Consider the following 21,938-nt stretch of genomic DNA (forward strand, 5'->3'; position numbering starts at 1 on the left):
TACCTATGCATGGCACAGTTGATGAATGTAAACAATCAGGGTAAAGGATTCTTCAGTAGGATCCAACATACTGTCATGTGACATGATTGTGTATGGCCCCTACCCAGAATAGCAAGCGATTAGAGATGGTAACTGTACACGCTGGGAATTATAATCCTGCAGATAGCCAGCTTTAGGCTAAATTTGAATGGCACATCACCAGAGTGGTTGTGCATGGCCCTCTAATCTCATGTGTGTCTAATAGAAAAACAAAAGTCTCAGCAAACCAAGGGGATTATCCCAATTAATTTATTCTCCGGGAGTTTTCAATTAACCGAATCATCAGAGCGCGAAAGATGGCCGGAACACGTGGCACACGCAACCTCGGATAAATAAATCAATAATTTCTTTGAACACAGAACAGACATCACAAAATCCCAGTTGAAGGACAATAGAAAACACAATTGGGGGGAATTTTTTATTTTATATTTTGATTAAGAAACTAAACCCAATTATGGGCCCACACACACAATAAACATTCACACAGAACCGTGCAAGTTGCAGGATTATGGAAAAAGACAGATTGAAAGGCAAGCAGTAGTTTGTGTGAGGGCAGGATATCCCAGAAGAAACAAGAATAGAGCACAGAGAGGTTCGTCAGCGTCCAAGGGCAGAGATTCGGTACAGATGAGAAGACACAAACGCTGAACCCCCACATGCCTATCTAAGCCTGCCCCTGCCCTTTATTCACCCTCAAGACGTCTTTCGCATTTGCAGGGTGCCAGCCAATGATGTGCTGTGCCAGAGCATAACAGCCTCGACCAATGAACGTGCCTACCCTGAACCAATGGTTGTGAGGGCCTCCAAGCAACATGGACCTACAGCGCATCGCCTCAGTCCCTCCAATCAAAAGCCTCTATTCTGGGGTGTCTGTCTCTTTCAATAAACACCAGCGCAGATGGTGCTTCTTCCTCTTCTGCCATGGTGTGCAACGTCGATGTGGCAGACGCCCAGGCTACCTCCCTCTCACCCAGTTAAACACTGGGAACATAATACAAAATCTTACCCTAAAATCTGAAATTGACAAGGCTTGTCCCCTTAAGTGAGCTTTGCACCAGACAATCATCAATAAACACATGTTCTTAATGTATGGTTCCATCCCTAAAAACTAAGTGGACACACATTCAGTAGGTGCTATTTAGCCTTATAACTAATTACAGACCTCTCCTGAGAAACTTAACACAGCCTCAAACCCTGGATCTTTGGCTCAAGGGCACTCAGGCTCCCCGACAATGGCATTCAACAACTGGTCTTGGCACTTTAACACTCTTATTCTAATTATCTTAAACAATATATTAGAAGAAGCTGTGAAAGCTGAGGCTGCAACTCATGCAGGTCAATTCCACGTAAAATGTTACCCTAGCACCAAAAAATAAAAGTTAATCATTTACCAAAATTTTATGGCATTGAACAGGATATTTTATCCTAGTTTTCAAAATTGATTTGCATTTTGCTGCAATCCTGCTGTCACGTGATTTGGTGGCCATCTTGTTTTTGCGCGAAATTCGATACCAGGTGAGAGGTAAATCTGTCTTCTTTTATCTTCCATAATAAGCATATTTTATCTGTGCAATACATCCATTCTGTGTTTTGAATAAAGCAGGAATATCAGTGAATTCCATGATATAATTTACCAGTAGACACAACGTGGGTTCCAAAAACTTATGTCTGATTTGTGTTACATCAGTTACGAAATTTCGATATTTTTCTTTTTTACATCGCCACAGAAATGGTAGTCCGGTGAAATGTTTTATTCTCTTACAAGGGACTATATGATGTCCCTTAAGCATAGTGGGGCCCATGTAACATATCAAGTCTGAATTTTATCAGCGTAACCGACGTAACAATTATGACTGTAACTGACGTAACATGAAGAAGTTACCTCAGTTACGTAGAAGAGTATGTGCATTGACACCGCTAAATCTGCTCCCATTGGTTTCAGATGGCGAAATCTGCTAAAGAACGCATGAAAAAATACCGTGCTAATATGACTGATGAAAAATGCAGTTTGGCGATCAGCAAGAACGCCACCCAGCAGAGGAGAAGTCGGGAAAAATGGGATGAGAAGAAAAAGCAGCAGCAGAATGCCAGCGCCAAACTCCGCATGCAGAAAATGGGAGCCCGGAGGAAGGAAGCAGCGACTCAATTGAACAATCCTAGTACGCCCTCAAAAAAAACTTTCCTTCAGCTCAGAGTCTGCGGAAAGCTATGAAACGCGTGGGGAACGCTCTGCCTGGGAGTCCACGAAGGCAGGTCTGCATAGCGAAGAGACTAGCCAAAAGGTTTGGCCTAATTGCTAAACAAGGCCAGCCAAAACGCCCGAACCCAGTGATGGCAGAGACAGAAGAGATCGTCCGCGCATTCTATCTCAGTGATGAGATATCTTGGCAGCAGCCTGGAAAGAGAGACTGCATTACCATAAAGAGGGATGGAAAACAGATAAAGAGGCAGAAGAAGACCTTTATTATGACTGTCATGGAGGCATTCAAGCAGTTGAAGAAAGAATACCCGAATCTTAAAATGGAAAAGTCAAAGTTTGCGGCGTTACGCCCAGCGAACGTAGTGTCAGTGTCCGAAAAAGACCAAAACGTTTGTTGCTGCCAATACCACGAAAACTTTGAACTGCTCCTCAATGGCATCCGGAAACATCTTCCAAATGTACCACCCTGCAGAAACATTGATTGAACTGACCGCGTGTGGCTGGCACATGGATTGTTATACAGGGGAGTGTGATAACTGCAAAGAATTCAGCATGGTAGTTGATGATCTGTTCAGTATAGGTGAACGTGGTGAAACTGTCATTGAGTACGAGCAGTGGAACGATCAATATCGGAAGGAGATCGTGGCTTCATCACTGGGTGAAGCAAAGGCAGCACTGGTGGAGCAGTTTGGTGTCATGAGGAGACATGTCTTCTTAGCTAAAACCCAGTTGCAAGCGATAAAGGTACTGAAGGGGCAGCTGACGGAAGGGGAGGCGCTGTTGCAGGAGGACTTCTCCGAAAACTATAACATCAAACAGCAGAACGAGGTTATGTCAGCACACTGGGTGTCTACTGGTGTGACACTTCACCGCAGTCCTAAATACCACGGATGGTACTAAATCATTCGTGATGGTAAGTGACGAACTTCACCATGACAAATATGCAGTGGCTACATTCAACCGGAAAATCTTCGAACTGGCTAATTCTGATGGAAGAATCAAACACCTGCACATGTTCACCGATGGCACAGGAAGCCAATTTTAAAACCGGTTCACCCTGAGTCTCCTGAATTGGCCTTCAAAAATGCACGAGGAGTTGGAGAAGGTAGACTGGTCTTTCTTCGGCACTGCGCATGGTAAAGGGCCTGTTGATGGTGTAGGTGGGACAGTAAAGCGAGCAGTCTGGAGGAGAACCCTACAAGGCAGAACTGTCGTTGGTAACGCTGCTTAAATTGCAGAAGTCGCGAAGGAGGCGTGTCCGAATGTGACTGTCGTGTATGTGCCTGCAAGCGAGGTGGCAGAGGTGAAAACGCAGCTTGATGAACTATGGGATCACCATAAGTCCACCACCATCCCACAGTTGAGAGCCCATCATTTTTTCTATCCTGATGCTGACTCTCCGGGCTCGCTGCAAGTGGAGATTGTTAGTCCGTTCGCCGCCGAATCAAGTCGCGCACAACCAGCCATCGAGGCAGTTCCACCACCCAAGCCATCTCAGTCGGTAGTCCCACTGCCCACGCCATCTCAGTCGGTAGTCTCACCAACCACGCCATCTCAGTCGGTAGCGGCCCTAGATGTGCCATCCCTCGACAATGTGTAGAAAGTGGTTATCAAATCGGAGGCATACTATGCCGTCGACTTCATCGATCGATTTTATATTGGCCGCACCCTCAGGAGAAGTGACTGTGATGGTTTCTGGGACATGAAGTTTTTGCACCAGGCCACAGTGGGGGGGGTTATATCTTTCAAGTGGCCCGCAGCCGATGACCTTGACACTGTCCACGAATCTGTCATTTTCTACGGACCGGTTGCTCTACAAGGGGTGGTAGCATTCAAAGTCCCCTCCCTGGAGGACATAAAGAGCACTTTTGAGAGGATATAACTTTTGATTGCTAGTTTGCCTCAAGTTGTTTGATTCAATCTTTTTCTACGCTGTTTGGATTTCTTGCACACGTTTATTAGTTCAAAACACATTTTGTTGGCCTCGAATCTACTGTCAAACAGTGAGCAGATGCCCAGTTATGCACCAGGAAGAGGATTATGTAGTGAATTTCGTTTACTTATTAATTTGTTTAAGTCAGGTCGTGTTTATGATCATATAGTAATCATACAGTAATCTGAAATTTAAAGTTCGTCGCAGGAGTTACGTCAGTTACGTTCTGTTGTTACGTAAGTTCGTGACCAATGTCACATGACGCTCCACAGCAGGTATTGATCAATTTAAGTTGATGGCTGTATGTTGCTCGATAACATTATAATAGCACTGTCCCTGCCATTGATGATCAGTTGCCTCCAATTCAGAGAATTAGACCATGTTTTTGGGATACCCCATGGGGGGTGATATTTCTTGTTACGTCAGTTACGACGATTTGAATTTTGATTACAAAAGATATGGAATCTTGGAATCCAGCAAGTTTTGGCATATTTGATGAGCCTGTACCCACTTACAATATGAGCAAAACATTTTAATTTAAAGACTTCCCATTACATAGAAATTTTGATAAAATTACTCAGAAATTGGTCTAAATGTTACGTCAGTTATGGTGGAATTGGCCTGCAGTGTAAACATACAACCTCAATTTTTAACATCCATGCAATTCAAATTTCATGGCCCCACCCTCTTTCAAATCTTCAGGAATGCAACAGTTGCATGACTCACCTACATTATTCACTTGCAACGTTTGGTGAGTCAACAAGTGGGAGGATGTTAACAATTTTAACACACTCCAAATGTACACTGGGAAGGTTGTTCAATACCAGTCTTTCCCTTTATCCCTTACCAAATCAACACAGAACTTTTTCCCCAAGCAAAGGACTCATCCAATCACAAAGGACTATCTGCAGAAGGTTATACATGGCCACCAGGGACCTTGTACTTTCCTTGCATTCAACTTGGCAACATAACTTTCCACAGATAACAGGTTTGGTCCTCTGGTGGCAGCCACAACCATGAGTCCATGGTGACCCATATCCATAGACCCTGCCAAGCATGGTGGGTCGTCACATCTCGGGCAGTCCTTGAGCGTCTGTCTGGATGATTCACCCAAGTTTCATCCGAATCCGCCCACAACTTTTTGAGATATCGTGTTATATATTAGTTTAGTCCTATCTCTCAATGATGAAGAATCACATTAAAAATTATCAGATCCAGAACTGGATTTGGATCTTCACCAAAATTGAATCAATTCTTCCTTGTCACACCCCCAGCATGTCCACCACCAAGCTTCGGCCGAATCCGTCCATAACTTTTTGAGATATTGTGCGAAATATTGTTTCTCGCTCTCAATGGTGAAGAATCATTTAAGAAATTCTAGTAGTCGGATCCAGATCCGGATCTTCACCAAAATCTAATCAGTTCGTCCTTGTCACACACCCAACCTGTCCACAAAATTTCATGCGGATCCGTCCACAACTATTTGAGATATTCTGTACACAAACAAACAAACAGACAGACAGAAAGGGGTGAAAACATAACCTCCTTCACCTTCAGTGGCAGAGGTAATTAGAAAAGGAACACCAGAACTCCAGAAGCAAAATTAAACAGAGTAGAACTCACAGGCCACACGGAAACCAACCACCTCTGGACAATGATGTTGTCCAGAGGTAGACAATGGGGACGTTAGGGGGTGAAGGGAGAGGGGAGGGAGAGAGGGAAGAGGGGAGGGGAAAGTGGGGGGGGTTGCAAGAGTGTAGGGGATGAGATTGGGGGAGAGGATAGGGAGGAGAGGATGGACAGAGTGGAAAGGGGATGAGAAGAGAAAGTTACATTGTAAGAAAAGCTTTTGAAATACTATATATGACCCCTTTGAAAGCTCTTCCTGCAATGGGGAGAGGGGGAGAAAGAGAGGGAAGGGATGGAGTTTCGTGCCCTGGGTACTGCTTTGGCTTCCAACACACAAATGTGTAATTTCTTTCTTTTAAACGTTTATCTTGCTACAGATTTCTTTAAATTTCATGTACAGTAGAACACCTCGTGGGACCTCTAAACATATTGAGGGACCTCCAGCAATGCGATGCATGCATACTATATAGGGCCCCTTTGAAATTTCTTCTGTTCATAGGGAGAGGGACAGGACAGGGAAGAGGGGAGAGAGGGGAGAGAAAAGAGGGAGAGAAGAGAGAGGGGGAGAAGAGAGAGGGGGAGGGGAAGGAGAAAGGGAAAACGAGGAGTTGGTGAAGAAGAAGCGAGGAGTGGGTGAAGAAGGGGAAGCGAGGAGTGGGTGAAGAGTGAGGAAGGGGGTGGAGGAGAAAAGAGCGACGCCTCACAAAACATTGCTATCCACTGCGGGAGGGAGGGTGTGAGAGAAAAAGAGAGATGGAGAGAGAGAGACACACAGAGGTGTGGGAGGATAATGCTGCATTTTTCTCGATGGGGACAGAGAGAGTGAGTGGGTGGGGAGAGGAGGAAAAAAAAAGGATGGGTGAGGGGTGGAGGTTGCATTAGCAAAGAGAGTGATATGTTATGTTTCACGACCGAACACAAATAAAAATATACGATCAGAAATGGGGAATCCCCTGCCATTGAATGAAAAAGGTCATACATATTCCAGATAATGAGGGAGGTGAATTGGAAACAAGACACCATTTGGTCATCATCTCGAAAAAGTTCCCCAGGGGTGAGGAACGTAGTAACCAAAAATAATTGAAATCAGATTAGCGGTTTTCCATTTATTACAAAAACATTTTTTTCAAGATGGCCGCCCCAGTCGGCCATCTTGGATCCGGCCACGCCCAAAGTCAATAGGGTTCTTCCTTTTCATGTGGTACATATGTGAACCAAATTTCAAATCGATATGGCGAACAGTTTATGAGTTATCGCACTCACAGCTATAAATGTTGACGCCCGGACGGACGGACAGCCGGACGACCTGGGTGACAACAATATCCCCCTTCTGCCACGCGGCGGGGGATAAAAACCTCATGCAAGAACAGCTGTACATACAACACAACAGAGTTTGTAAAGTTAACCGCTGGCATATTGGCAAAAATATTTATATCCCAGTTCCAGAAAATTTGTGGGAACATTAACCAAAAACACGGATTGAAAACATGGAAGTACTGCTGACGTATGACCGAATGATCCCATCAGGCGTGAACATCGAAAACAAAGCATTGCCATCAGACATCATACTTGGGTACAAAAAAGAGAGAAGGCATTGCTTAGCTAGGTGTTAATAAAAGGGATTTTTGACTAAGGCCAAGGTCACATTTGCCATGGCGGCCGTGGGGTCTCCAAAATCTACGGCCACTAGCAATTATACGGCGGCCGCAGTATTTCCACGGTCACATAATGTAGCAGTCACATATGTTTTTATTTTTCGGAGAGCTGCACGGCGTATTTATAAATTGTAGAAACCGAAGACGTGGGGTTGCCGTACGGTCTTTGATTTGATGTCGCACGGTGACCTTAGGGCGTTCCTGCGGCGGCCATAGAATTTTCAAGGCAGACGCAAGGTGCCCGCAAGGCGACCGCAGGGGGGCCCGAAGGCGAACGTGCGGCCAGACGGACGGTAACGAATTGGTTATAATTTTATTTTACCAGTTTTTTTTTTTTTTCGGCTTGTCGAATTGCTACGGCGAACGTATAAATGAAAAAAGTTATAACTCCGCGTTATAATTCCATGGTGACCTTACGGCATGTAAAATATATCCATACGGCGTTGGGCCGCCCTGAGGCCACCTCAGAAACTCTGCGGCCGCCACACGTTTCTGTCAATTCAGAGGGCGTACGGTCGCCATATCCTCGCCGTAGAGCAAATGTGACTTAGGCCTAAACGATGCAGAAATCAAAAAAATGACCAAAAACCAAGACCTCAAGAATAAAGAGAAAATATCCTGGAAACTGAAGAATGCCAAAGTTGTACTAGTGATAGTTGGAGCTACGGGAATGATGAAGAATAACCTCAGAGAGATATTAAAACCCATCCCTGGGAATATCACTACAAACAAACTACAGTTGGAAGCTGTCCTGGGTTCAGTAACGATCCTGAAGAGAGCCCTCGGCACAAAACTTTGAGAACAGAAAACTTCACAGCTTGGTCCATTAATCGTAACCCCTTACCAAAATAAAGGTGGATACTTAAAGCTCACCCAAGGAGGACTCCGTTCCACATTCTGAAACTTGCATATGAAGATACCAACCAATGACACACACACACACACACACACACACACACACACACACACACACACACACACACACACTGAGACCTGGGAACCAATAACACACACACACACACACACACACACACACACACACACACACACACACACACACACACACACCATTGCCAAATGCCATTGTGGTAATAAAGTTTATGTATGTCCACACACACGTGTAAATGTACACACACACATCAAGTAAATAAAAATATACCATCAGAGATGGGGAATCCCCCGCCATTGAAAAATAATTGAAATCAGATAAGCGGTTTTCCATTTATTAAAAAAAACATTTTTTTCAAGATGGCCCCCCGTCGGCCATCTTGTTTTCAAGATGGCCACCCCAGTCGGCCATCTTGGATCTGGCCACGCCCAAAATCAATCAGGTTCTTCCTTTTCAGGTGGTACATGTGTGACCCAAATTTCAAATCGATATGGTGAACAGTTTATGAGTTATCGCACTCACAGCTATAAATGTTGACGCCCAGCCAGCCAGCCGGACAGACGGATGGACGGACAGCCGGACGGACGATCCAGGTGACAACAATATCCCCCTTCCGCCATGTGGCGGGGAATAAAAACGACAAACACAAAGATTTACCTTGAAACAGCGTTCTTCGAAAGAGGATTTAAAGTGGGTAATTAGCAAAATTCAATTCAAGAATGTATCAAGCCACAGAACACAAAATGTCCATCTATATTCTATGCCTTTACAGCTAGAACAAACATGGCGAACACCTGGTCGGATGGACCTTGTTGCCTTTTTATACAAATCAATGTTGAAGTGAGAGGTGGTTTACAAAAGGAGATCACACAAAAAGGTTAAACAAAGCGGTGTCATGTAAAAATGAAATTGCACATTATCAGTGGATGAGACGTCCCGAGGCACACACCACATTGCACTGCAGGACCCAACAAAGGCGGAAACACATGAAGTGAGATTGAAATTGATGCGAGACAGAAAGTACGGTCACTTTTCCCCGAAACGAACAACCAAGCACCTTCAAGAGTGCTTGCCAAGTGCCTGAAGCACTCAAGCAAGCACTCCAATGAAACGGTTGATAAGAAACGGCTTCCTTGGCACGCAATTGGCAATCACTTAACCATCATATTGTTGCAAATCCGCGCCCGCCGGCGTGACATGACACCGCTTTTACATGACACCGCTTTGTAACTCGAATCACGGCACGTCGCCCACCGGACGGACAATTCTATCATGACCCTCTCGGACCAACGCCGGGAGCTAGTCACGGGTGGGCCTTTCGACCTCACCACAATCGTGCCAAATCGGCCACCCGCGTAGGATAGGGTTGTTCGCCAAACTCGACCTACCTAAGTACCCACGCGGATGGTAAACCGGGCGATCGTACCTCGCCACAGGTCGACTCCGGACAGGAGCCGCTTGGGCGGCCCGTTCCGTACTATTGGGATAACCGAGCGGTGTTATCGTCGACCTGGACGGTTCAGATTAATTACCGGGATGTTGCACCCACTACGAACCCCTTACGTGATGCAAGATAGAGATTCAAATGGAGAAAAGACGAAGCGAAACGGGCACAGTTCAACAAGCAAGTATTTTATTCTGCAGCACACGGAAAGCACGTATATACAGCCATACAGAATGTACAAAAAGCAAATGTAATACAACCGACTAACGCGTACACACGGCAACACTTACACAGTATTACTTCACAGACGGCGCCAACACACATTTACACAAAAGCAAAAGAAAGAAGCCACCCTCACAGACAAGGAGGCAGACAGGCCCATAGGCCAAATGTGCACGGGACCTAGAGGAGTGGCCAGGTCCGCGAGACCGGGGAGGTCTTACCCGCGTCCTCGTGACGCGTTGGCGGGCAAGCCGCAAAGTGTCTGCGCCGCTGTGCCCCGACTCCGGGCCCCTGGCGTGCTTGTTGGCACCACGTTTGGGGTGGGGGAGGAACGGGGCCCCCTTTTGGACTATCTCAGCGCGGGGGGGGGGGGAAGGGGAAATTGTTGATGCCCTGGGGGAGGGAGTGCCTGGGTGGCTTGGGTCCCGTGACGAGACGAGCGATCCCCCACACCGCAACCTCGTCGCCGACCGCCGTCCTCCTTGCCTCGGACCAGAGCTCCCTTGCCTGCAGCTCCACCGCGCGCACTTGACTCAACTTCACCAACGCGACGCTCCTAGTCTCCAAAAGCAACTCTCCTCGACCTGGTAATTCTCGCGCCTTTATAGCCAGCAGGAGAAGCCGATATGCAAATATGCGGATCAAAACGCGATTGGAGGCGGGGCCACGCCACCCTCTGTTCAGCCATTGGTCGGGCAAAAAGGGGCGTGAACCTCCCTGGATCCACATATTTGCATAAACGGACTTCACCTATGCGCGCTTGGAGGCGGGGCCAAGCCGCCTCGCGTTCGCCCATTGGACGGAGGGGAAGTGGGCGTGAAGCGTTTCTGATCCGAATTTTCCCCTCGGAAAGGCCGCCATTCGCACTCGCGGCTCCGTGCGTTCAGCACCAATCGCCGAACGGGCCCGAGACAGCCCGACGTTCAGTGTTCACAGGTGGTGCGGGAATGGCCGTAGAAGCGATGATGTGGGATGAAGTTGTGAAGGTAAAGGCGAAGGTAGTGGTGTTGTTGTAGTATGGTTGGCGCTGTGGTGGGGATGGCGTGGTTGTTGAGATGCTGTTTGTTTGAAATAAAAGATAGAAAAAGAAAAACGACTAACTCAAAGCGTCGCAGCCCGGATGGATCACATAAATTCCCTCTATACAATGGGTTTGGGCTAACTACACATGTACTTAAGAGATATCTCACCTACGGGACCTGAATGGTGGTTTGCAAATTTCCACAGCCGGAACAATATTCAACATACACCTCCTGGAGACACCTGAATTTGACAAATGAACACTTTTCTAGGAGTCCGAACTGCTTGAAAGTTCGATTCTGGAGCTTAAATTTTGTAATCCTTCCTAGTTTAAGAGATACTCGTGGCAATCGCATGTGCGGAAATGAAATAAAACAAACGCTGACGTCTCCGGGAATTTATAAGCATTGCAAAGTACCCAGCGATTCGTAGCTATGATGAACAGGCATTCGATAATATAAGTGAGGAAAGTGAAAAAAAAACTTTATCATTAAGAAATTGTTTCAGCCTGTTCCAAGTCAAGTCAAGGTTGAGCAGGACAAAAAACATGGCAGCTTCAGACCCCAGCAAGGTTACCCAGGAAACGCCTTAAGACCCCAGACAGCGAGGTGGCCGTTAATCACCTGATGAAGGATATAATTAAATAAGGCCGTTAATTATCTTCAAAATGGGTGTTTTAATTAACCCAATGACCCAATTTTCACTCTGGCACTTCCTTGGAGTTGTATTAGTATGCATGCAAAGTTTCAGGCTGCTAAGTTTTATAGTTTTGGGGTTATGGAGGAGACACACTGAAACACACACACACACACACACACACACACACACACACACACACACACACACACAGACACACACACAGACACACACACACACAGACACACACACAGACACACACACACACACACACACACACACAGACACAGACACAGACACAGACACAGACACAGACACAGACACAGACACAGACACACACACACACGGCCTTTTATTAGTGTAGATATTCTGCAACTGTTTTATGTGCAGCAATTTCTCACATAATGCACTTTCGTTTTACGCCATTTGGTTATAAAGAGGTTGATGAATTTAGGACCATTTTTTAAATAGGCAGGCAAATTTTTGTTAATATGCAACTGCGGGCAAATCACCCAGCCTTCGCTTCGCACTGACTGAACTAGTCCGGGATGGACAAGTTGGTATGTGACAAGGCCTAATCGATTTGATTTTGGTGAAGATATGGATCCAATAAAATTTTCAGCAATTCTTCACCATTGAGTGATGGGCCAAAAACGATTATAAAGTACAAGTCTGAAGACGACTATGGCTAACGAGCGGTATTTGACGATGTAGATTGTTTCAGAAGTCAAGGATGAGACAATGTGATAATGTTTGACCAAGTTATAAAAATGATCAACATGATGTGGTAAGAGTGACAGGTTAATAGCTGCAAAATGTCGAAAACCCGGTTTCGTTCAACAACATTAAAAATTTGACCTTTGCATAACCTTTAAAGGTCACAAAACAATGTTGTGGATATTAAAATAAGGTAACAGGATACGTGCTATATTGGACTTAGTTCGTCGAAGAAGGTCGAAAACCCGGTTCGATTCCCACAACTTTGAAAATTTGACCTTTGTGACCTTTAAAGGTCAAAGGTCAAGGATGACCTTTGGTGCAAAACTTCCTCTGGAACATTCCAGGAACAATATAACGTCATATAGGCTATATGGCATTTCGCACTCATCGGATTATCCATACTTTGATGAAATCAGCGTAAAAACAAACTTTAAGGGGGCGCCACGGGCAAGGTGTTTGAGATAGAGCAAAATGGTTTCAAGACTTTAGGTGGGGAATGACCTCAAGATTATGCATAAAAAATCGTCATCCTAGCTCTCAAAGTTTGGGCGGTCGTATGATTTTTATGTCAAAATGCGAAATTTTCGAAGTTCGTGACCTTGTGACCTTGAGACCTTGACACGAAAATGAAAACTCGAGCTCCGTGGGGCTATGCAGGTGCCATTGGGCTAACCAAATACCGAAACTACTGCCAGATTCGACAAACCCCTTGGAGAAGATGGATTTTTATGTCAAAATCGCAATTTTCTAAGTTCGTAACCTTGTGACCTTGACCTTGGGACGAAAATGAAAAAAAAAATCGAGCTCCGTGGGGCTATGCAGGTGCTATTGGGCTAACCAAATACCGAAAACCCCTGCCAGATTCGACAAACCCCCTAGGAGAAGATGCAAATTGAAATCGACAACCCCCTAAAAACACAATTCGCAATTTTCTAAGTTCGTGACCTTGTGACGGAAATGAAAAAAATCGAGCTCCGTGGGGCTATGCAGGTGCCATTGGGCTAACCAAATACCGAAACCCCTGTCAGATTCGACAAACCCCCGAGGAGAAGATGCAAATTGAAATCGGCTACCCCCTAAAAACACGTTTTTTGGGCTTGGCTCCGCCCATAATGGGCGCACTATGCCCATTTTCAGGAAAACACAACAAGATCATGATGTAAACCTCCCACCAAAATTTTGTCAGGATCGGACCAAAACCCACGGAGCTATGCTCGGGACAGACAGACAGACAGACAGACAGACAGACAGACATACAGACATACACACAACAATAACGAATATAGTGGTCACTTATTTTTTTCATGAAAATATTTTTTCGTGAACCAATATCTCAAAAAGTTATGGACAGGTTGGGTGTTTGACAAGGACGAATTGATTATATTTTGGTGAAGGTCCTAATCCAGATCCAGATCAAATAATTCTATCATTTTCTCAGTGATTTTTTTTTATCACAAGTAAGAGATAGGGCCAACAACAATAATGTTATGGTTTTGGAAAAGTTACTCCAGGAGGACAGCATACATGGACACGTTGGGCCCCAAGATGAGTCATTTCGTTAGTCTTTGTGTCGATAGTCCTTGGTCCTTTGTTGAAGGGTTGTTCAGGGGGCATGTGTTGGCTAGGTTGTATTTTCCCAGTGTAATGTCTCCCCCCTTCCCCTCTGTAACTTTCAATCATTCCTCCTCACGGCTCACACCATCTGTCCATTCCACCCCCCCCTGCTTTTCTCAATCCATCAATAACCACCTCATCACCACACATCCTTTCAACAATCCCTCCTTCACGCCATCAGTCTTACCTTTGGCTCCGAGGCCATTCTGTCGTCCATCGGTCCGGCAGAGTTCCTCTCCATTTTCACTGCATTTTCGCGTGCATGTTCGTGGCACGAGGTGCGGCACTTATCGCAGGCGTGATACAGTGCAGGACTGTACGGGTGAATGCTTGCACGCGAGGGAAGGGGCGGGGGCTTCCATCATGGCCTTGGGCACGTGAATGGGGCAAGTGCTGAACCGAGCGTTTCCTCAAAATGACGTGGCATTTTCCACAAGCCACGTCGTGGACCCACCCCTGTCGGCTGTGGACCAATGAGGGATGGAGAAGACTTGTGAGAGAAGGGGAAAAAAGAAAAAAAGTGTTGTGAAAAAATATAAAGGAGAAGCGGATGGGGAAGACTCGCATGAGCCGGGTCGAAGAGAGCTCGTGAGAGGCCGAAAAGAGCTCATAAGCAGAATGCTCAGAGACATAGAAAGTTTGAGGGAGAAAAGAAAAGAGCTTATGAGCAGAAGGCTCAGATGCAGAAGGCTGAGGAAGGAGCAGCTCATGAGCGAAGGGGAAAAAAGCGTATGAGGGTGAAGAAAGAAAGATTTCATGAGCAGTTGGTGTCAAGCTTCTGTGGTAAAAGAACACTCCTTCCACGAGCGTCGTCCTGCGGTCTCAATCCTATCAGCCACGAAGGACAAGGAGGATGAATACAGCACTTAATCGACAGGGGCCTGAGGAGGAAGAAGCAGAGGAGGGTGATTCGTATATCGAGATGGCATATCTGGGACGCCAGAGAGAACTCGCCTACCGGGTATGGGTACCTCGGGGATGCGGCTGTGTGTCCCATCATGCACATCGCCATTGCCCATCTTCCCCATCCATATTCCTCCGTATTCTCTTGTACATTTGTGGCTTGCACAGCTGTCGGGCTGTGTGAGGTGAGGGAGAAAAGAAAAGACTCTGCTTTTCTTTTCTCCATACTTTACTTTTCTTGTATTTTCAAGTTCTTATTGTTTAATTCTTCTCCCCTGAGTGAATGATGGCCAAGTCTTTTGTGTAAGTAAGATTGAATTCGAATACGTGTTTTGGTTAAACCTGCTCTTATGTACCTTTTGCTTTCTTGCTTGTGTGTGTGTAATAAATAATTATTTGTTGTTATTTCCAATCTGTCTCGGTTGTCTTTTCCTTTATTGGTCAGACAGTGCACAAGTATAGTTTGACGGGAAGTTGTACCCCACCTGATTTGCTTTGTTAGCCAGCGCATACTCACTGTACCACCCAGCAGTAATCTGAGTGTGCACACGAGACCCCAATTGACTCGGCCATCCAGAGGTAAGGTATCACATGAGGTAATGTAACCCTGCCAGGATTGGCAGTGCCAATCAGTGTTCGTGGTTGCTTGGCAACCCGCCGGTAGGCATAGTTATCTGTCCCTGGCGGCCTCAGGACCAGGCGTTCAGGAGGGATCCGAGTGCTTCCCCTCGTTGCACCCCGAACCCTGGATCCGTAACAATATATACTACGATATTTCAAAAAGTTGTGGACGGATAATGACAAAACTTGATGGATGAGTTGCATAGGTGACAAGAACAAGCTGATTTGATTTTGGTTAATATCCAGATGCAGATCTGGCCTATCAGTGGGATACAAAACGCAAACTGTTCAGCCTGGCGGAGGCATGTGATCTACTGAGTGCCATTCCAGTTTCTTATGGGAAAATTACTTTTGTTCTTCCCCAACCACCCACTTCCTGACACACTTCACCAATTACATTATTTCTTCTCGGAAAATTACCTTTGTTTTACACCTTTTCAGCGAATGTGGTAAATTATCTGAAAGCAACTACTGTGTTAAAAGGAGGAATACCCATATGCCAATCGAGTGTCCACATGAAATAGCATGGACTTTCATTTAACAGATTAATTTCCATTGCCAATTTTTTTTTATTTTTTTTTTTTTAAGGATAAGCACATAATTAAGCCCAGTAAATTTACAGTTCATTTTGTTCAATATCACATTCCCTTTCATTCATGGATTACAGCGAGTCGTTTAATAATGGTACTTAGGTTCAAAAATATTTCAATTGGAGTTTACAACTTAAAAAAAAAACTTTCAACATATTCATGTCATTTCATGGCAAGTAACCTCAACCGTACATAACATGTGAATACCTGTGATATTTATGAATTTCTTGTGTTACTCGGTAAATGCACGAGGGAGGTATCCCGAGGAATTTTGAAACAATGTGTAAGAAAACAAGAAAAAGAGCAATCCCTCGCCACAACTTATTTTGTGTGGCATTTATGTACTGATGTGTTATGTAATTAATGAGACATAATTAGAACTGCCACTTAAAAAACAAAAAGAACCCATATCAGAAAATTAAATAATTCGAGCAGCCAGCCCATGAATCCGATAAAGTTTATATTTAAAACATATATTCCCCATCACTACTTCATCATAAATGTGAAGTTTTACATCGACTGATTAAGCTGTTACAGAGAAAACATTATTTAATATTTTTGTTCAATCCAATGTGGCTGCCAAACCATGTGACCTATCAATTATTCCTTAACAAACTGATACACCCATGGCTTGGGGAAGATTTGTGTGAAGTTTCCCCTGGATCTGCCCAGCCATTCTGGAGAAGATTTTCATAGGTTTTGCGGTAAATCCAACATGGCTGCCAAACCATGTGACCAATGACATCATATGTGTGAGCCTTTTATTCCTCATGCATAGGCAGTCGGACGTGTAAAGTTTCGCCTTTATCTGTTCAGCCACTTCAAAGAGGAAGATTTTTGAAGTTTTTTTTTTTAACAATATGGCTACCGAATCACGTGATGATGACATCAAATTTTTTTTCTGTGGACCATTTTATGTGGACCAGATGACCCTCAAAATTTTTCATACTAATCGGACGGGGCGTTTTACATATGCAATGACATCATAACGAGGGCACCTATGATGTCAAAAAAAAAATCACACTCATTCCCCATGAGGAGTACTTGCTATATGCCAAGTTTGAATTTTTTCCTTGGTGCAGTTTCAGAGATATGGGGTTCCAAAGTTTTCCCATTTTTCCAATATGGCTGCCACACCATGTGACCTATGACATCATAATTATCATTAAAGCATTCTACATCAGCATTCACACCAATGGTGAAAAATTTGTCTCAATCCGACAAGCAGTTGCGAAGAAAAACACAAAAGTTCTGTGCGGACAAATAAACAAACAACCAGTCATAGACTGGTACTTACGAAATCGTCAACTTCACCTCTGACCTTGTCTAATAAAAGCTATCTCGAGAGAAGGTAGCGACGCAAACCAGAAGTTTCTACGATGATTCTGTATCAAACCATCAAAAATCGTAACGTCGACCGAAGCAAAAATCTCCATTTCTCCACGCGATTATATTATACCTTAACGAAACTCAACGACGCGTCTGCTAGAGCGCACTGCATCATGGGACGACCCGTGACGCGTCGAGTGAAATATTTTTTATACAATCTGAAAACGTCTCCAAAACATCCGATTTTTACCAGAATTTCGACAACCGAGTTTTAAGCGTCCGAAGCGATCGCAAAAACCGAAGACAAAATTAAAATCAAAGTTAAAACGAACTCGTAACGTCGAGCGAAGCAAAAATCTCCATTTCTCCACGCAATTATACCTTTACGTGACTCAACGACGCGTCTGCTCGAGCGCACTGCATCATGGGACGACCCGTGACGCGTCGAGTGAAATATTTTTTATACAATCTTAAAACGTCTCCAAAACATCCGATTTTCACCAGAATTTCGACAAACGAGTTTTAAGCGTCCGAAGCGATCGCAAAAACCGAAGACAAAATTAAAATCGAAGTTAAAACGAACTCGTAACATCGAGCGAAGCAAAAATACTCCATTTCTCCACATGAATTTACGGAATTATGTTTGACCTCACTGTGACCTTGACCTTTGACCGATTTTGACCAAAATCTAATCAGCACTAGCCATCACCCTCGTGAATCACCTGGTGTAATTTGACATTGGTAGCTTCTTCCGTTCTCGAGTTATCGTGCCTACAAACAAACAAACAAACAAACAAACAAACAAACAAACAAACAGAAACGGAAGGCATCAATATACTTACGAAATCTTTAGATTTCGAAAGTAACAAACAAAAAACAGAAACGGAAGGCATCAATATACGTACGAAATGTTTAGATTTCGTAAGTAACAAACTAACAAACAAACAAACAAGCAGTCATTGACTGGTACTTATGAAATTGTCAACTTGACCTCTGACCTTGTCGAATAAAAGCTGTCTCAAGAGAAGGTAGCGACGCAAACCAGAAGTTTCTCCGATGATTCTGTTCCAAACCATCAAAAATCGAATGTTTGACCTCACTGTGACCATGACCTTTGACCGATTTTGACCAACATCTAATCAGCACTAGCCATCACCCTCCTGAATCAGGTGGTGTAATTTGACATTGGTACCTTCTTCCGTTCTCGAGTTATCTGTACCAAACCATCAAAAATCGAATATTTGACCTCACTGTGACCTTGACCTTTGACCGATTTTGACCAAAATCTAATCAGCACTAGCCATCACCGTCCTGAATCACGTGGTGTAATTTGACATTGGAAGCTTCTTCTGTTCTCGAGTTATCGTGCCTACAAACAAACAAACAAACAGAAACGGAAGTCATCAATATACTTACGAAATCTTTAGATTTCGTAAGTAACAAACAGAAACGGAAGGCATCAATATACTTACGAAATCTTTAGATTTCGTAAGTAAAAAAGTCAATGTCACCCGCAGGGTGACCCATATCTTGCCAAAAGGTGACCACATGTGACTTCTTTAAGGTCACACTGAGGTGAACAGAGCCGCTATCCACCAGGAGCGACTCCTTGAGGAATATCTGCCTACGAGAGATTCCGATGAGAATCGTTCTACAGAGTAACCATGAAAAATATGCTTTTGCCTCATAATGTCACCAAATGACGTCATAATGTCTCAAGCTTGACATAGCTAGAAAGCACTCATCGAGGTGTTCAATTTGAGGTACAACACGATATGGTTCCTAAAACTTGAAAATTTGACCTTGGGGTCAAATATGTTTGACCTTCGGCGCTAACCATGAAGGTCAAGGCCAATCGCCACCAAAAATTAATCAGCTGAGCGCCAGACCATGAACTATATTCCCATGAAGTTTGAAGACGATCCGATCAAAATTACTCAAAAAATAAGGGTTTCGTCTACTCCCCTGATTTGCGACGAAGTGACCTTGACCTTTGACCTTGACCTTCAAAATTTTATGCGCTGAAAGGGACCTCTATAGGCCTCTGATATGCGAAGTTACAAAAATTTCCAATGATAACTGTGCTCTGCAGAGTGATTTATACGTGATTACAGACCAAAAAAACAAACAAACATATGAAGGTCAAGGCCAATCGCCACCAAAAATGAATCAGCTGAGCGCCAGACCATGAACTATATTCCCATGAAGTTTGAAGACGATCCAATCAAAATTACTCAAAAAATAAGGGTTTCGTCGACTCCCCTGATTTGCGACAAAGTGACCTTGACCTTTGACCTTGACATTCAAAATTTTGTGCACTGAAAGGGACCTCTATAGGCCTCTGATATGCGAAGTTACAAAAATGTCCAATGATAACTGTGCTCTGCAGAATTTTTTATACGTGATTACAGACAAACAAACAAACAAACAAAAAAATTAATAAATAAATAAAAAAAACATACAAGCTGACCAACATATCTTGCAAAAACTTCGTTTTGGCAAGATAAAAAAAAAACACAAGCTGACTAACATATCTTGCAAAAACTTCGTTTTGGCAAGATAATGAAAAATCACTCAGAGAGCGGCACTTGGCAAAACAGCACAAAGTAGAACGGCACTCGGTGGAGCACATGCTTCTGCCAAGTTGAACAGTTCATGTTTTATATCTCATTGATAGGCAAGATCTAAACAAAAATCTAATCCGCTTGTCCTTGTCACCTAACCAACTCATCTACCGAGTTTTGTCATCACTCGACATTATGATATATGTATGTTTGTATGTATGTATGTATATCTTCTTCTTCTTCTTTTGGCTGCTCCCGTTCGGGGTCACCACAGCGGATCAACCGTCTCCATTTCGCTCTATCCTCCACATCTTCCATTAACACTCCAACCACCCGCATGTCCGCCCTCACCGCATCCATGAACCTCTTCTTTGGCCTTCCTCTTCTCCTCCTGCCTGGTGGCTCCATCTTCAGCATCCTTCTCCCGATATACTCCGCTTCCCTCCTGTGCACATGTCCAAACCATCTCAATCTCGCCTCTCACTTTGTCTCCAAACCGTCCTACCTGCGCAGTCCCTCTAATATACTCATTCCTTATCCTGTCCATAATCGTCACTCCCAACGAGAATCGCAGCATCTTTAACTCTGCCATCTCCAGCTCCACTTCCTGTCTTTTTGTTAGCGCCACCACCTCCAAACCATACAACATAGCTGGTCTCACTACCATCTTATATACTTTCCCCTTAACTCTTGCAGCTTCCCTTCTGTCACAAATCACTCTTGCAACTCTTCTCCACCCACTCCATCCTGCCTGCACTCTCTTTTTCACTTCTCTCCCACACTCTCCGTTACTTTGGACAGTTGATCCCAAGCATTTAAAACCCATCCACCTTCCCCACCTCAACTCCTTGCAACCGCACCATACCACCACCCTCCCTATCATTTACGCACATGTACTCCGTCTTACTCCGACTGACTATCATTCCCCTTCTCTCCAGTGCCTACCTCCACCTCTCAAGGCTCGCCTCAGCCTGCTCCCTACTCTCCCTACAGATCATGATGTCATCCGCGAACATCATAGTCCATGGAGACTCCAGTCTGATCTCGTCCGTGAACCTGTCCATCACCATTGCAAACAGGAAAGGGCTCAGAGTTGATCCTTGGTGCAATCCCACTTTTACCTTAAACCGGTCCGTCATTCCTACCGCACACCTCCCCGCTGTCACACTGTCCTCCATACATATCCTGCACAATCCTCACATACTTCTCCACCACTCCCAACTTCCTCATCCAATGCCACAACTCCTCTCTTGGCACCCTATCATAAGCTTTCTCTAAATCCACAAACACAATGTAACTCCTTCTGGTCTTCCCTATACTTTTCCATCAACATTCTCAAAGCAAACATCACATCAGTGGTGCTCTTTCCTGGCATAAACCCATATTGCTGCTCACAAATCGTCACCTCTCTTCTCAACCGAGCTTCCACGACTCTTTCCCACAACTTCATGGTGTGGCTTAACAACTTTATCCCTCTGTAATTTCCACAGCTCTGCACATCACCCTTATTCTTGAAAATCGGAACCAGTACATTTAATCTCCACTCCTCCGGCATCCTCTCACTTTCCAAGATTTTATTAAACAATCTGGTTAACAACCCCACTGCCATCTCTCCTAAGCACTTCCATGCCTCCACTGGTATGTCATCTGGGCCAACCGCCTTTCCACTTTTCATCCTCTTCATAGCAGTCCTCACTTCATCCTCACTGATCCACCCCACTTCCTGATTCACTATCTCCACCTCTTCCAACCTTCTCTCTCTCTCATTTTCTTCATTCATCAGCTCCTCAAAGTACTCCATCCACCTTCTCAACACACTCTCCTCGCTCGTCAGCACATTCCCATTTACGTCCTTTATCACCCTAACCTGCAGCACATCCTTCCCAGCTCGGTCCCTCTGTCTTGCCAATCGGTATGAATCCTTTTCCCC

General features: G+C 44.6%; 1 protein-coding gene across 10 annotated transcripts in view; it reads right to left on the bottom strand.

The window, feature by feature from the left end:
• LOC147032889 (single-stranded DNA-binding protein 2-like) overlaps nt 1–21,938 on the bottom strand; it is a 151,443-nt gene that overhangs the window by 43,396 nt on the left and 86,109 nt on the right. The gene's annotated exons all lie outside the window — the stretch shown is intronic.

This window comes from Eptatretus burgeri, chromosome 2 (genome assembly GCF_056783735.1).
Source record: "Eptatretus burgeri isolate ZD-2024b chromosome 2, Ebu_testis_v1, whole genome shotgun sequence".
NCBI lineage: Eukaryota > Metazoa > Chordata > Myxini > Myxiniformes > Myxinidae > Eptatretus > Eptatretus burgeri.